Source organism: Danio rerio, chromosome 8 (genome assembly GCF_052040795.2).
Source record: "Danio rerio strain M-AB ecotype USA chromosome 8, GRCz13ab, whole genome shotgun sequence".
Taxonomy (NCBI): domain Eukaryota; kingdom Metazoa; phylum Chordata; class Actinopteri; order Cypriniformes; family Danionidae; genus Danio; species Danio rerio.
The window spans coordinates 7,458,448-7,475,000 of NC_141028.1; the positions used below are offsets into that span (position 1 = coordinate 7,458,448).

The 16,553-nt window shown below is 39.0% G+C and overlaps 1 protein-coding gene and 1 long non-coding RNA gene across 6 annotated transcripts in view; both read right to left on the reverse strand.

Annotated features, from left to right (window-relative positions):
• The window catches only part of LOC100333709 (leucine-rich repeat transmembrane neuronal protein 4), a 464,907-nt gene that overhangs the window by 144,624 nt on the left and 303,730 nt on the right, over nt 1-16,553 (reverse strand). Inside the window, exon 3 of one of the 5 annotated variants that reach the window (XM_087264118.1) lies at nt 6,558-7,090. The exons of the other annotated variants lie outside the window; for them this stretch is intronic. The gene's annotated coding sequence lies outside the window, so the exon portion shown is untranslated. Of the gene's footprint in view, nt 1-6,557; nt 7,091-16,553 lie in introns of those variants that run through there. 5 annotated transcript variants of the gene reach the window in all.
• Nucleotides 9,049-14,360, reverse strand: LOC147842544 (uncharacterized). Its single transcript, XR_015497517.1, has 3 exons — nt 13,262-14,360; nt 10,781-12,047; nt 9,049-10,674 (listed from the first exon to the last, which is right to left on the reverse strand). It is a non-coding gene; the product is annotated as an uncharacterized LOC147842544 (long non-coding RNA).

Below are 16,553 nucleotides of genomic sequence, written 5' to 3' on the forward strand. Positions count from 1 at the left end.
CCTTCAGATGAAAAATGGAAACCAGTGGTGTTCATCTTTACAAGGCTGTTAGAAATGGACAAGTCCAGAGACATTGAGAGGGGCAAATGGCCTCTTTTGGCCAAACTCTGGTGTGTAATGGCCTCCTGGAAATTTGAATTTAAAAGAAGAGAAAATTCTGAAGAGAGAGAATAAAGGTTGTTTGGGGTTGGTTTGGAATTTTCTTAACACAATCTCACTTGTAGTGAAATGTAAGCCATCATTCACACAGAAAATGTTTATTTATTTTTTATTTTTTTCAATGCTCTACTTTTCCATTGTTTTTCAGTGTAAACATGCACTTGACTGCCGTGTGTCACCATTACGCTTGCATCTCACATCCTTAGAAGTGCCGATCACATGAGTGCTGTGTTTTTAAGACAGCGTGTCAAGTTAAAATAACGTGACCAGCGTGGACCAACCAGAAGACATCAGAGGAGGGGCCAGTGTTTCACCTCGTTGAACTTACAGTATCATGCTCTGGGAATAGGGCATGACTGCAGCCTATGAAAGGAAGCACCTTAATTACTCTGAGCTGGCAGCAGAGAGCCAAGAGGTGGGCTTGAGAGCCAGGGTCTACCCAGCGGAGGTCGGTGCCAGGGCTTTGTGTGTAGATCAGCAGTCCAGCTGCTCTGTGGTGCAGAAGTGCCAGGGTCAAACCTGTGGATAATAATAGAGGAGCTTGGAGAGGATGCTGAAAAAAGAGCTACTGGCTGTGGCTCACGGGAAAGCATATTGGGTGGAGCCAACACTCTTGTGAAGGCAGCTGCAGGGGCTGGTGGGCAGATGTCCCCTACATTCCACTGTTGTGTGTTGTGTGTATTCAGATTTTTGCTTCCAACGAACTGCAAGTACCTCTAAATGAGAGAAACTTAAGCCACAAGTAGTTTGAGATACCTCAAATGGGAGGGACTAATGACATAAGTGGGGTGGGGCTAAAAGGGCACTGCAAATAAGGTAAAACAGCACATATGCCTTGGATGTCCATTGAAAAGAGTAGGGATTTAACCCTGGTGTCCTGGCCAAATTTGCCCACTGGTCTCTGTCCATCATGGCCTAATCATCACCATTTCATAATTGGCTTCATCACTTGGTCAGAAGTGGCGTTAATTAGGCCAGCAGGGGGCACTCAACCAGCAATCTGTGTGGTTCCTAACGCCCCAATATAGTGAAGGGAACTTTATACTGCTCAGTGAGCGCTGTCTTTTAGATGAGACTTTAAACTAAGGTCCTGTCTCTCTGTGGCTGTTAAAAATCCCAGGATGTCCTGTTTTTTTTCTGGTTTCTTATACTTGTCAAATGTTTTTTTCCCTTTAAAGCCCGTAAGAAATTAGCAAAGAAAATATTTTTGTCTATAATTGACTATGGTGATCATCTATATATGCATGCAACCGCTACTCAGAAAACTAGATTCTATTTATCATGCAGCAATACGCATTGTCACTGGTGCAGACACGGGAATGCATCACTGCCTGTACAATTTCTCAGATTGGTTATCTACGCTGAATGGCAAGTGCAAAACAACATTACAAAGTGTAAAACACTTTTACAAATCTTGAGACAAATTTACATTTTGAAAAACATTTTTACCTATCATCAGACACAATTACATAGGAAAAACAATTTGACCAAGTACAAAACAAATTTACATTTTAGAAAAAAATTACCAAGACGCAAAACACTTTTACAACTCCCAAAACAAATTTACAATGCCTTACGGAAAGGGAATGTACCACACACCGAAAGTGACGTGGAATGTACCACACACCTGGAGTGACCCGGAATGTACTGTACCACACACACTGGAAAATATCAGCTTGTGTGTGACTCGTGTGTAGACACAGGTTTCCATGAGTCTACAACTATAAAAATCATGGTTTGACAAAGTGCGATAAAACATATTAGAGCTATTCTGAAAGAATATCAGCATGAGAGTGTGTAGAAACATGAAAAAACTCTAGTACATGGAAACAATCAAAACACGGCACATGTTGACTGATAAAGATATCAAAACCTATCCCAGTATGTAGACCTGTGTAGCTCAGTTAGATAGGTCGGTTGATACTTGTGCAGAACCTTTTGACTTGGGTTCGAATCCCGTTGATGACATGTCAATTATAATTACTTCTTTACATTAATTTTGGTTATATACTGTTCGGCCACACAAATATTAAAATCAATAATGTGTACACTGACACCAAGTAATAAGAATATTTATTTGGTTTGGGCATAATTTGTTGCTGTGAAAAAGTGATGAATCTGCCAATCTGCAAACGTCAATAGTTTACATCTGGAAAGGGGCCTCAGTTAACATGGACACTAGTTAAACTGTAACACCGGCTTCATTCAGTTTACTGTTAAGAGTCCACAAGCAGATGTTTACACCGGTTAGACTTGACATCATGTCCACAATTATAGAGTACGAGAGGCCCTCATTAAAATATTGAACACATTGAATACAAAAGTGTTCCTTTTAAAATGTGTAGGTAGTAATATATACTTTTGAGGTACCAATATGGACACTTTAAGTACAAATGTGTACCTTTCGAAAAGGTACCACCCCAGTGGCGGCTAGTGTACCTTTATTTCTGAGGGTGTAGATCTGCTTTCTGTATTCGTTTAACAGTGCCAAGGGTATTGTCAGAACTTGGCAAACGTGCTTTTTCCTTTTATGCTCCTAGGGCTTGGAATGACCTGCAAAATCAGCTTAATCTTGACACACTTCCGACTCTGAGTAGTTTTAAATATCTTCTGTACAACGTCTTAAAGGATAGTTGTAATTGTTTTTTATGATCTGACCTTTTACGAATGGTGATTTCGTAATTTTGTTGTATTGTTATTTGTGATTTTTATGTAAAACCTTATGTGCCGCCTGCTCTCACCGGAGGAAGAGACAAAACTGTCTCAATGTGATCTCCTGGCTAAATAAAGGAAACAATAATAATAATAATAATAATAATAATAATAATAATAATAATTCATTCATTCATTTTCTTGTCGTCTTAGTCCCTTTATTAATAAGGGGTTGCCACAGCGGAATGAACCGCCAACTTATCCAGCAAGTTTTTACGCAGCAGATGCCCTTCCAGCTGCAACCTATCTCTGGGAAACATCCACACACATTCACACACACACTCATACACTACGGACAATTTAGCCTACCCAATTCACCTGTACCACATGTATTTGGACTGTGGGGGAAACCAAAGCACCCGGAGGAAACCCGCGCGAAGGCAGGGAGATATTGCAAACTCCATACAGAAACACCAACTGAGCCGAGGTTTGAAGCAGCGACCCAGCGACCTTCTTGCAGTGAGGCGACAGCACTACGTACTGCGCCACTGCCTCGCCAATAATAATAATAATAATAATAATAATAATAATAATAATAATAATAATAATAATAATAATAATAATAATAATAATAATAATAATAATAATAATAATACATAGAGTAGGGTTTTAACCCTGACATCCTGGCCAAATTTGCCCTGTGGCCTCTGTCTATCATGGCCTTCTAACCATCCATATATCATAATTGGCTTCATTGCTCTGTCTTCTCTCCACCAATCAGCTGCAAAATGTGCAAAGCACTATATAAATGTAAGAAATTATTATTATTATAGGAAATATAAATTTAAAACATGCACAAGTAGATAGTCGAAATAGATGTTGTTGATTTATTTATTTATTTTCATTACTTCTTGTAGTTTCATTGCATTGTTCAGATCTCATATTTTAGTCATCAACACAAGTGAGCATGTGATTTCATTTTCTGAGTGAACTATCCCTTTAACTAGGAGTCAGTGGTGTGAGTCACGTCGACTTTTTGACAAATGACCACTAAACATCTGGAATAGCAAATCCCCACATGCACCTGAACTGAAATACTACCCGCAGTCATGCATATCAGTGTCAGATGTGTCCGCTGGCGTAAAACCACAGCGCACGAAGGACAGGTGTTTGTAGAAGGAGAGAGAATGAGAGAAAGAGAGATGGGATTCGGTCGGGGGAAATCAAAGTTCTCCCTGATGAATTCGTAATTTTCTAGAGACTAAATTATTCATACATTGTGATTGAAACAATTACATCCAAATCAGAAGGCTGCAGGAGCAGAATTACTCTGTCAGAAATGGGATTGAGGGACGGGGGAGAGAGACGGAGGATTTGTTATGTAAGAAATTACATAAGATGACATCAGAAGAGGACATGGCTGAAAGCAGGAAAAAATGGCAGAAAGAAGGTGTACTGTAGGTGAGCGCGGATACAGAAATTCTTCACAGTAAAGTGTTCAAACCCGTCCGCTTCCTCTGAAGAGTTTTCAAAACGTCAGTCAGGAGAACTAAACCTTATAAACCCAACCAAACCTGCCAACATGACTCACTGCAAAATAAGGTACTTTAATAGCCAAGAAGAAAGGTATACACACGGGCTGGAAAAATAAAACGAAAATGTAGATTATATTTCCCATCAGCTTCTTTATCATCTATTGAGCGGCCATAAGGTGTTTCCATAAATCTATTTTAATGCGCATATTGGAATATCGCATAAAAAAACATGAAATATAAATAAGGATATTTGTTAGCAGCAAGATTTAAAGTCAATAGAATAAATATTGTATAATAAAAACTCAGTCATACATTTTTTGAAACCTGAATTCAGAGGACACATGAACACTATCATCTACCAAAACCATACCCCCATCCTCAAATTCAAATACTACAGCCCACAAGATAGCAGCCCTAAGTACAATTAGGGCTTTCCCGCCGCAACCAGTTTGTCCGCTTAGCTCGTAGTGTTACATCGACGGAGCGGAGGCCCAGAAGAGGAGGAGCCAGCCGCGGCGACGACCGGCTTCGAGTCCGGGGAAAAGCGGTTTTAGAAATCAGGTAACATGAAAAACAGAACCAAAAAACTAAAAGCGAACGAGTTCGTGACGGGGCGAGAATGCGGCAAAATCCGAAACTGCGGTCAAAATCGGACAAGGGCTTTTGCTTTTGTTTTCTGGACGGCTTTTGTAAATTGTCGCTTGGGTTTAGGGAAGGAGGAGGAGGGTGGCTGGGTCGGCTGATTGGCCGATTAGCCGGCCGCCCAGTCGATCGTTCAGTAATTCAGTCCGTCAGTCAGACAGACGGTCGCTCGACAGCGGCCTCCAGTGGCTTTTCGTGCGAGAACACTGTGGCCGCGAATGGTGCATGCTCCCGAGAAGTGTTCGAGACACGAAAAAGCCCGGCACAGCGCGGGCGCGAATGGCGCGCACTCCTGAGAGGCGTTCGAGACACGAACTAAACCTTATAAACCTAACCAAACCTGCCAACATGACTCACTGCAAAATAAGGTACCTTAATAGCCATATTGGAATATCGCATAAAAAAATGTGAAAGATAAATAAGGATATTTGTTAGGTGCAAGATTTAAAGTCAATAGAATAAATATTGTATAATAAAAACTCAGTCATACATTTTTTGAAACCTGAATTCAGAGGACACATGAACACTATCATCTGCCAAAACCATACCCATCCTCAAATTCAAATACTACAGCCCACAAGATAGCAGCCCTAAGTACAATATGTGTGCAAAGCTGCTTCTGAGGTAAAATAAACAGTAGTGCTGGGAAGTTCAGATATTTAACACGGATGTTAGGACTCAAAACATCAATATCATGATCTGAAAAATGTCTTACAGTAAAGTTTTGCAACCCAACAGAATCATGATTCACTTATTTAAATTTCATTACGATTTTCTGTTATGAAATAAACTTAAGTTTTTTTTTCACCAGATCCTCTCATTTAAGCACTTGGTTTACCTGCGGTGCTGATGTTTAAGTTTAGTTTTTGGATAAGTGCTTAAAGGAGACGCAAATCGTTTCAAATGATTCAGTTCGTTTTGGTGAACTAGGTCAACCGGTTTACTTAGAAGATCCGGTTAAAAAGATTTGTTCGCGATACAGGAATAAAACCCATTATCGGGCACAAATGTGTTAAAGTAATAGTTTTAAGTGTCTGTATTTAATGTTGTCACCATGCTGCTGCCATGACCACTTGTCGTTTTTGTCGTGGGAGCAACAGCGAGGACTGACTGGAGGAGAGCCGGCTCTATCTGGCCAATGGCAGCAAGATTACAGACTTACAGAGGTGCGAAAGGGTCAAACACCTGCTGCGCGAATTATATTTACTTCTAAGCAGTTTAAAGTAAGATTATGTATTAAATACATTTACAAATATGAAAACAAAGGATGTTTTTGCAATAATTTTAGTTAGTTTCAGTTAGTTCTGTCTGTTAACGACAACTATTTAAAAATTTATTTTCGTTTTCTCGTTAGATTTCATCAAATAAAATAACCTTGGTTGGTTCGGCTTTTTGTAGTACTCTTGGCTTATTTTACAACAATGAATTGCCAGCAATTACTGAGTAGCATGGATTAGAATAATGAAGGGTCATATACACTGTCTTTGATTGCACCAGACATCAAAACAATTGTGTATTTCAGGCCACACTGAAAAAAAAAAACTTCATTGGATTTAATAAATTGTCTTAAAGTGGTTGCAAACACTTTATTTGGGCTGAATTTAAACAACTAAATTAAGTTGATCATTACTAAACTTCATTTGTTTGTTTAAATCCAGCCAGTTCAGATTTATAAGTTCACTACACACTTCAGTTCTAACAATCCTTGTTTTTTAAGTAAAATACTGGCTAATACCACAGTTTCAGTAGTAACTACAGCATAGATTATTCTTAAAGCTGGTGAAGTTTGGTGGCAGGTCAGATATAGTTCTCTGTATGACTTTGTTGAGCGGCTGCTGTAATGTGAGGAATCTCTACAGAGAGTTTCTTAGCCGTTGTTTTCCGTTGGTTTTCTTCTGAGCTCTGCAGGAGTCGAGACGGGAGGCTTGGCTTTGATTGCTTGTTTGTCTACAGTGTACCTGCTGCTGGCTAAATCTACAGCGGCCCAAGCCAATATCCACGCGAACAGGAGGCTTTGCTGTCTAAAGGGTGTCTTCGCCATCTGTTACCACACAAGTCACTCTCAATCCGTCGCTGATCTGGATGGGAAAAGGTGACTCAGCCTGTAGCAGACAAGCTAGCAGTTACCTTCATGTCTGCGATTAGCTATTACAGCTTGATTCAAGCATATTGGTTGTCTGCATAAAATACAACGTGGCATGACAGAAACATTTAAATACCAGCCACTGCACTCCCAAGGAAATGGTATAGGCTTTTAATCTAACTAATACATATTAAACCTCTTTAACATTTTTAATAGGCTGCTGAGTGACTAGCGGTGTTGGTTTGCACTGAATGACGGTCTGCTAGTTATTTTATTTTCAAGATCTGAGGTGAATATATCCGCTGCTGCTTTCAGTATTATGGCAATACATGCAACCCAAGCTCATTCTGAAAACGTAGCTCCGCAGACGTTTCTGGAGACCGCGATTTACATGGCCCGAGGTATGTATGGTCGCATTTGTTTTTTTTCGAGCGAATGTACGGGGCGGTGTGACACCGCTCCTCTTCTGACAGCTCACTCACCTCCGTGTGGAGGGCTTTCCCGCTGCAACCAGTTTGTCTGCTTAGCTCGTAGTGTTACGTTGGCGGAGCGGAGGCCCGGTCCGGGTTCGAGTCCGGGGAAGAGCGGTTCCAGATATCAGGTAACATGAAAAACAGAATGCAAAAACTAAAAGTGAACGAGTTCGTGACGGGCGAGAATGCAGCAAAATCCGAAAACGCGGTCAAAATCTGACGAGGGCTTTTGCTTTTCTTTTCTGGACGGCTTTTTTAAATCGTCGCTTGGGTTTGGGGAAGGAGGAGGAGGAGGGTGGCTGGGTCAGCTGATTGGCCGGCCGCCCAGTCAATTGCTCAGTCATTCAGTCTGTCAGTCGGACAGACGGTCGCTCGACAACGGTCTCCGGAGGCTTTTCGTGCGAGAACACTGTGGGCGCGAACAGCGCATGCTCCCGAGAAGTGTTCGAGACACGAAAAAGCGCGGCACAGAGGCCTCTCGTAGATTCGCGAAAACAAAAACTGCACAAATACGTACCTCCCGGGACGTATTTCGCAGCCTCCAGAATGTCATGTAAAATGGTGTTTAAATTCAAATTGGGGATATTTAACACTAAATAAAGCCCATAATCAGTACCTGAGGTGATCATTGTAGTTTATGCTGTTGTTCTGCTGCGACGTCAAAGAAATAGAAAGCATTTCTAAATTAGTAATTTCACACGTCACATTCGCAGATGATTAGGACAAAAGCTCCTTTTAACATGGAAGACACCTTTTATCATGTGTAGTTACCGTGTTACAGATACTGTTACCAGTATTTAATGAATACTATCTAATAATTATTACTAGTATCTAACAAATAAGTACTAATGCCTATTTATGAAGTAGTAGTAGCTAAAAAATAGCTACTATCTAATAATACACTGTAAAATACTGTAAAGTTTACAGTAGCAATTTTGGTTGCTAGTAAGACAGTAAATTTACAAGCACAGTGTAAATAAATATTGTAATAATTGTAATAATAATAATTGTAATAATTAATTTACAGTGTGGCTGTGCGGTGGCGCAGTGGGTAGCGCTGTTGCCACACAGCAAGAGGGTCGCTGGTTCAAGCCTCGGCTGGGTCAGTTGGCGTTTCTGTGTGGAGTTTGTATGTTCTCCCCGTGTTCGCGTTGGGTTTCCTCCAGGCGCTCCAGTGGAGTCCAAGACATGTGGTATAGGTGAATTCTGGTGGTTAATTCTGCTGTGGTGACCCCAGTTTAAGGACTTAGCCGAAAAGAAAACAAACGAATTAATGAATTTACAGTGTGCTTGTACATGTACAGTCTCTTTTAAAGTAAATTTACAATGTGTTTTACTATGTTTTTACTAGTATCTAATGGATAATCAGTGTCTATTTACCCCTCTGGCGTCTGAGGTGATTTTGGGGCCCCTAAGATGTTATGACATGCCCTGACATTTGTGCTTATTTCAGCTACTTATTACATAGCACTGGCCAACACATTTTTTACTATTATTTTTTTTTGTATTCAGCACAAACTTTGCTACAATAATATGTGAGAAATATTGATGTACACGGTTGCATTTTTTAGGAAAAAAAATGCCTGGTTAGTAGGTATTGGAGAAAAAAAATAGCTGAAATATGGTCCAAAAACACACTGAATGTGCCTGAACAAGACTTTTAAGAAACCAGTGTTGTAGGCTAGAATATTTACTTCCCAATTATGTGAAAATTATTCTGTTCTCTCATTCAAAGAAAACATTACAATGAATTACAATTTGTAAAACCGGGCCCCGTTTACACTAGTACGTTTTAGGTTTAAAATGCCGTTTAAGAATGAAAACACTCTGCGTCCACACTCAGTGTTTCCGAACAACTCTCAGTCTTCACCAAACTACTGAAAACGCACATCACGTGACCACACAGACACACACACACACACACACACACACACACGTTTGTTTTAGTGAAAAGTGGGTAAATTACATAGGTTTCCATCCATTTTATACTGTCCAAACCGTATATTGTATTGACCTCACCTGACCCTACCCCTAAACCCAACCATCACAGGAGACTGTGTGCAGCTTTACTCTCTGATTAAACTCATTCTGTGGGATTTATAAGCTTTTTGAGAAATGACGACATCACCAATGTCCCCATATTTCACCTCCTTTTTGTAATATTTATGTCATACCCATGTCATTATACAGATTTGTGTCCTGATATGTCACAAAAACAAACACAAACACAAACACACACACACACACACACACACACACACACACACACACACACTCAGGCATGCACTGCAGCATATTTAAACGGCCTCTCCAGAATTTCCAAATCGCTCAGTTTTCGGCACTCGAAAACTCCGGTGTAGTGTGGACGGATGGCGTAACCGTAGCAAAATCTATGCGTTTTAAAACAATAACGCATTAGTGTAAACAGGGCCTCGGTGTCTGGGTCAGAATACTGTATACGTGGGAGTGACGATGGTCATGAACAATTAACACCTGGAGAGACAAAAGACACTCCCCCACAGCTAATGTTCAACCATCAAGGTCATTGTCCAGCTACAAAAGCTAGCCCAAGCTAAATGCTTGCTGTATTATGACCATGTAAACACTGTGGGTAAACAATGTATGTTCACTTATTACTGTATGTATAAAAAAATAATAATATTTGAAATGGTATAAAATGTGTTTGCAACACTGTTGTAATAAAAACTCTCTTGTGCCTTAATCCCGCATTTAATAATAATTTCTGAATGACTCTGAGACACTGAAAAATGACAAAAGCTTTAAACACTCGAATAAATAACACGTTAAACATGAAAAACAATTAATTTAAATCAAAATAATATTTTAAGATCTTTGAAATATTTTGCCCAGCCTTGGATAACTCTTTTCAAACTTCGACTGGTTCAACTACGGCAAAATAAATAAAAAAATCTAATAAATAACATGCGTCACGTTCTGAATAAAGCAGCATCAGATCACAGTGGTCCCGTGAGGTCAAATGGGTCATAATTCTAATCTATTCTTGAGAATAAAAATGAAACAACTGTTCTAGCTAGCGTGCTGCATTTGTTTATGCACGAGTTCAGGCAGCTATCGTCATCGTTTGTACAAATGGCAGACATGGGAGGAGCTGCCGTGATGTGAGCTCTGCTGGGAGAATTCTAAGGATTACCTAGCTAGACAACATTTGTTTTCAATAGCCCCTTTCACACATACAGACCTTTCCGGAAAATTGCCGGCAATTTTCCGGAAAGGTTGTGGAAAGGTTGTATGTGTGATCAGGCCCTTTTTGAAAATACCGGTAAATTCGTTCTGGCTATTTTCCGGAAAGAGAAGTTGTAACATTACCGGCAATTTGCCGGAATGCTGCGCTGTGTGAATGCAGAAGGAAGATTCCCGTAATAAGCGCGTACACGTCTAGAACGTGCTGACGTGAGACGTCTGCTTTAGCCAATCACAACAGTCAGACGCATTTACGTCCGCGCGGTTTGTGAGAATAAAAGCCTTTGAATATTTTTCCAGACACATTTAGCTGCTAGAAGTTAGTCAGATCACGTTAATATGTTCTTCTTAATGCCAACTGTGTAAATAATCATCGATGAAATGCTTATGATAAGCCGTTGTTTGTTTACCTTCAAGCTTTGCGTGCGCCTATGAGCGCCTGAACATGCGAAAGTGATCCTGCGAAAGTTGTTCACAATATTGATCATCCACAGAGTTTGTAATTTAGTCAAATGTTTGCAAATACAAGTGCAGCCGTTTAAAGCTCATTTGTGGTGAATGATGTCAGAATTTATCGCTATTTTGGAATGGATGTGTGAATGCTCTTTTCCGGAAAATTTCCGTAATGTCCTCGCCTGTATGAACAGCGCTTTTTTCAATATACCAGTAAAGTCATTCCGGAAATTTTCCAGAAATTAACCGGTATCACTGTGTGAAAGGGGCTACTATGAGTAAGAAATTGCACCTTCTAAGCATTATGCAGGTATGACTCTCATCTATATCTCTAATGTATTTGTGGATATTCCACTGGTTTTTCTGACCACAGTTTACATGTCGTGCGAGTCTCACGTGGATGATTGTAACAACAAACCCTGAGACTGAGAAACTATACATAGTGTTGGTTTTAAACTGATTACTTCATCAAACAATATTTATTTTCATCATGCACTTACTGCATTTAAAAAAAGACACTTCAAGCTTTCTATAGATATATGTCTCATGTCTGTGTGTTTTGTTTTTGCAGAGTTTTGGCTCATTTTATTGGCGCATTTCTAAAAGAAGTTCACCAAGAGAGAAAACAAAGAATGCCTACACTGTTTGTTTTCCTTTTTTTGCACACTTTTGGTGTTATTGTGAGTGTACGCAAAAAAGTCGACACCTAACAGATTCAATTAACGTATTGCTCCTATTTGTATGATAAAAACTGAAAGTGTAATTTAATTTATCTTTGGTGTTATCAGGAGAAGACGCCTCAAACCGCATACATGCAGTCGCCGACCCCTGACGCCTGTTTCACACCGCAAGCGTCAGCGGCGCGTGAGCAGAGAGTGAGCAGCACGTATGTCGAGCAGTAGCAGCACGCAGGCGTTTGCCTTTCACACCAGCTGCGTCTGCAGCGCGCAGCTCTTCGGCAGCTGCTGCAGAGATCAACCTATCTCTGTCTATTCTATCTACTTGCCCATGTCTCTCTATATACAAATACACTTTTTAAACTTTTCATCTGCACCAAGGCCCCTCCTATGCTGTTTCTTTAACCTGCAAATGTTTATTTTACTAATTTTATATATCAAATAGTACTGTATGCTTCTCAAGCTAACTTATATGAGAAGTGTCTACAGTCAGAGGACAATTGCCTGTGATATCATGTCATTTGTTTTTTGATTATCAAGTTGCTGTAGACCTAGTTATAATCATATTTATACAATATAGTTATAATGATATTTATACATGATCAATCTAGTGTTACTTTCTCCGCTTCAGTGATGTCCAACGGCAGAATAACTGCTCGATAATTCATGCTCGTGCAGAGGATGAGACGGACAAAAGTAACCAATGCATGCCATTCTTTTACTTATTTTCATGTTGTCAGGTTCACAGTGCAAACAGCTCCCGGTAGGAATAATTCGAGTGAACATTAAACAAAGCCGATTAAAACTTTCTTGCTCTGCTCAGCTTCACAGAACACAGCGAGCTCACATAATCCAGCATGCGTGTCGCACTACACTACCCACAATACACTTCGCTATGGACTACAAATCCCGTAAATATTCCATTTCCCCTCTCCTACAACACTAGTGTGCAACTTAAGCAAAACTGATAGTAAAATAGTTTTACATTTGGTTTTGTAGTTCGGGCCTAAATAAATGTTTGTTGCCGTTTTTAATAGTTTTAAGTTCATTTGAATGACTATATATAAACCATTTGACATTATTAACGCATTTATTGGGTAAAATTGCTAGTTTTTACTGTCATTCAATGTGTTTTGGTCATTATCATAGCACTGTCACTTTAATTGAGCGTGAGCAGCGCGTCAAAAATAGACCCAGCGCCGAAACTATCGCTGCACTGCTTCTTCGGCGACGCTTACACCTCGCTCTGACGCGCTGCTGCTGCGTGCGGTATGAAAGCTCTCATTTGTTAACATGGACGCCGAAAACACACGCGCTGCTCACGCTCTGCTCACACGCCGCTGACGCTTGCGTTGTGAAACAGGCGTGAGGGTTAATAGCACAAATAGCAGCTAATAGTATGGTATTTACAGTACTAATAAATATAAGTACCAGTATCTAATAGATATTAGCTGCTATGTAATGATTAATTAGTACAGTATCTATTTAAAAATGTACAAGATCCCAAAGAATAAGAACCACTTGCTAATTAATTAGTACTAATGGAAAATACAATAGTAAAGTGAAAATGGATGCCAGTATGTTTGGATTTGGATTAAATGTTAAAGCAGCTTGCCATAATAAGCTACTCCTGCAGTAGCACTTGATAAATGTGTGTGCGCTTTCGTGTTTGTTTCCCAGCGGTGCAGACGCTCCATCAAAGACAGAAACAAACTATCATCATACTTTAACCCTTTATAATAGACCCATAATCCTGCTCCCAAAAACCCCATTTCAGATTTTCCACTTAGTATAAATCTCCGGTGAATAAAACACACACACACACATACGGCAGCAGCGGCGGTGGATACTGCACAATCAGCGCTTTCCAACACCCAAAAAAATAATTAGATGTGATTTGTCTCGTTGTGTAATATCGGCTGGTCAGATGAGGGTTTTCTGCCGGTGCTGGAGTGATTTTGAGGGCTTTGTTATATTTCATCGTGACCAGCTTCAAAGCTTCATGTATGATTCAGGATTTTGTGGAGTGTGGATTGAAATATTTAAGAGTGAGATGTAAACACTGAGAGCTTGAAAAGCAGGGCTGGGGAAAATCATTCTGAGAGGAAAACTGTGTGCTGTAACGTAATATGAAGAGGAGAACTGTTGGTCAGTGTGATTATTTAAAGCTCCACATGGAAAAACACACTGTTACATACTGTACGTGCACCTGCATGTGTGTGGATTGTACAGGGAAAAGAAGCTGTAAATGAGCATTTTTTAGGGCTGCTGTATCTAGTGCAAGGATACACACTATAGGGAACATACACAGCTAGTGTTTCTTCCCATACTGATAAACTTCGATCATTGTTTTTTAAAGAAAACAGACCTTAAATGCGTCGATTTTGTAACTGCATACAGTTCACCGGAAGTGCTTGACCCAGGTTACTGACAAGATAAAACTCCTTCTGCATACTTTTACCCTATTGAGAAAAAAATAAATAAAAATAATAGCTATTATTATTATTATTATTAATATTATTATTATTATTATTATTATTATTATTATTATTATTATTATTATTATTATTATGTTAAAATCACATTGCACCATGTTCATTTACTACATAATTTTATTATAATGATGTTGTGACATTATTTTGTTTAAATTATATTTTGGAGATTATTATTTTTTATCATCATCATCATCATCATCATAATTTTTATTTATTTTTTTATTTTTTTATTTATTTAAATTGTATTTTATAATAATAATAATAATATATTAATATTTTATAATAATACTAAATATTTATTTTATTTATTTATTTATTTATTTATTTATTTATTTATTTATTTATTTATTTATTTATTTAAATTGTATTTTATAATAATAATAATAATAATTATTATTATTATTATTATTATTATTATTACGTTAAAATTACATTGTTCCTAGAGATGGGTTGCAGCTGGAAGAGCATCCGCTGCGTAAAAACATGCTGGATAAGTTGGCGGTTCATTCCCCTGTGGCGTCCCTGGATTAATAAAGGGACTAAGCCGATAAGAAAATGAATGAATGAATGAATGAATGAATGAATGAATGAAAAGCAAATTGTCATGAATAAACGAAAAAAGCCCCCTGAGATGAAGAAGTCATGAAAGTATGGTTTTTATATTCATGTAGGCTAGAAAATAATAATGTTTGTAATATTTTAATCCTTTAATTCTTTTTCATATGTAAGGATATTTGCTTATTGCTGTGCATCTTGTGTGTGTATTAAGCAATGTTTAAGCGAGGCGCACAACTGATGCGCTCTGCGCTGGACTTTAGACCTGCTTTGATTTGGTCTATTGAACAGTGTAATTTAGTTCCTCAAAATAACACGCCTCCTTTTTTAGACCAGAACGCCTATGGGCGCACATATGAGCGCAAATGCATTTGCTATTTAAACAGCGTAGTGCAAAACGTCAAATTGACTCTTGCGCCAAGCTGAAACTAGCAAACATTTGTGTTGTGCCTTGCGTCTCATTGCGCAGGGTGTATGATAGGGCCCTGAGTGTGTGTATACATATAACAACCATGGATATATTTTAGCAGCTGATATGTGATAGATAAACATGCTGACTTGCATTATCGCTTGTGACAGGTAATGCTTAAAATATAAAAGGCATCTCTGTTGTCCTAAGATGCATCAATTATGTCAGGTTTCCACTTTTTTTTTGTGCTTGAATGTTAAAACGGCCCTCCTATGAATTTTCAGTCACTGAAATAGCCCCTTGCCAATTTGAGTTTGAGACCCCTCCTCTTGGGACATCAGAGACTTGTTTTATACCTTGTAAAGAAAAATGGTCATAATAGGTTCTCCTTAATTCAAAAACAATTAATGGTGAACATTTATTTTTGTTTTCCCCCTCTCACATCACCTTTGCATGGTTTGATTATCACTTAATGACTCTCCACAACGATTACACAGCCCGTTTAGCCCATCGCAGACGTCTAACAGAGGATCTCTGAATGACTGTCGAGTAGCTTTAATAAGTCTGCGTTATATATTAGCAGTCACATGCACATAAAACATAACCGTGCCCTTAACAAGCTCAAGACGAGCAGACGAGCGTCAGAATAATCGATGACTCTTTTCCTCTGCAAAAACAAACGACCCTGCGCTGTTTCTTTGGCTGATTAAACACCATCCCGAACGTCATCTTTCTTCTCTCGTTCATTCTCCAGTGGTCATAAATAGCGTTTATAAGAGATTCGCAGGCAGATGTGTGCGTTTCAGGTTTGTTTTTCCCTTATAAATGCAATACGAACACACAGATCTGGATTGGTAAACCATTCAGTATCATTAAAAGTTGACCTTTCAGGGTGAACAACAAACATAAAACACGAGTTAGAGAGCATGTCACATCTTTAATCATATCTTAAATGAATTTCGGCTGGGGATTTATGCTCCCGGGGCCTTATGGGGGTTTAAATTCATTTTAAAAGGACATTGAATTTGAATTTGTAAAAGCGGGATTTGTCAAGGGCTTTACAAACTCGTATAAAGAAAGCTTAAAAATGCTGTAAGTGGTAAATTTGGGACGTTAAACAAGCCGGTGCCTGTGAGGATGAACGCTTTAAAATACCGCCTCAGAATTTATAATGAGATTTATAATGCCTCCTGCAGTG